Source organism: Mandrillus leucophaeus, unplaced genomic scaffold (genome assembly GCF_000951045.1).
Source record: "Mandrillus leucophaeus isolate KB7577 unplaced genomic scaffold, Mleu.le_1.0 Scaffold467, whole genome shotgun sequence".
In the NCBI taxonomy this organism is placed as follows: Eukaryota; Metazoa; Chordata; class Mammalia; order Primates; family Cercopithecidae; genus Mandrillus; species Mandrillus leucophaeus.
Genome location: NW_012104998.1, coordinates 291098 through 292662, shown reverse-complemented (window position 1 = coordinate 292662; position 1565 = coordinate 291098).

Genomic DNA, 1565 nt, shown 5'->3' with positions numbered 1-1565 from the left:
GTTAGCCAGGATGGTCTCGATCTCCTGATCTCGTGATCCGCCCGCCTCGGCCTCCCAAAGTGCAGGGATTACAGGCGTGAGCCACCGCGCCCGGCCTAATTTTTGGATTTCTAATAGAGACGGGGTTTCACCATGTTGGTCAGGCTGGTCTTAAACTCCTGACCTCGTGATCCACCTGCCTCAGCCTCCCAAAGTTTTGGGATTACAGGCGTGAGCCACCGTGCCAAGCCTGTTTTATTTTTGTAGAGACAGGGTCTCGCCATGTTGCCCAGGCTGGTCTCCAACTCCTGGGCTCAAGTCATCCTCCTGCCTCAGCTTCCCAAAGTGTTGGTATTACAGGTGGGATTACAGCCACCATACGTGGCTCCAAGATGGCTTCTAACTTCATTTATTTTACATTCTGGAAAATCCAGCTGATACAATAAGAAATGAAATTTAAGAGGTATTGGAATGGAGATAGAATTATAATTTGCTATTTAGATTATTTACATAAAAAAATAAGAAAATGACCTAATATAGTATTAGTCTTTATTGGGACAGGCCCTGTTTTAGATATAATATCCTTTAAACTGGTTTAAGCTGAACATCTATAATTTGCTTGTCTGCAGTTCCAAAATTCAGGAAGTTCTTAAAACTCAGCTGGCTTTTTATATCTCACTTTATTTCTGCAGAAATATGAATGTGCTTAATTATAGGGTGCTGCCCCAGACTCCAGTGGTAGAGTTATGGAATATATGGTTTAGACATCATATTACCTGTCTAAAATCCAAAATACATTATATTCCAAACGCATCTGTGCCGGGCGTGGTGGCTCACGCCTATAGTCCTCTCTCTTTGAGAGGCTGAGGTGGGCAGATTGCCTGAGCTCAGGAGTTCGAGACCAACCTGGGTAACATTGCAAAACCCCATCTCTATTAAAAATACAAAAAAAAAAATCAGGCTTGGTGGCGCATGCCTGTAGTCCCAGGTACTTGGGAGGCTGAGGCACAAGAATTGCTTGATCCTGGGAGGCAGAGGTTGCAGTGAGCCAAGATTGCACCACTGCACTCCAGCCTGGGCCACAGAGTGAGACTCTGTCTCAGATAAAAAAGAACCTGGGCCCATGCCTTTTGGATAAAGAATAATAGACCTATACTATTATTATTCCCCTGTTGTGGGTGAAAAAAAAAACACAAAAACAAAAACAAAAACTGAGTCCAAGTTAGGTAATTTGGCCAGGATCACACAACTGCAATGTGTCAATGACAGGACTAGAACACACAATAGTCTGACTTCAAGATGCATCTTTGTCAGGACGTTAGATGAAATCTACAATCACTTTTTCTCAGACTGCCCCCTCCCCAACCATCCCAAAAATGTCTAAAAAGTAAATACCTTTCCTATATACCAGGAATAAATGTTTAGAAAATTATATAAGTATGGCACAATAGCAACAAAAATATAAATCGGAATCGTTCTAACTGGAAATATTGACCCATGTGAAGGAAAGTAAAAACCTTGACTGCAAGACTTTCTGCTGCTAGATGGAAGTGCTGACAATTGTAAAGTCAGTTCTTTTCCAAACT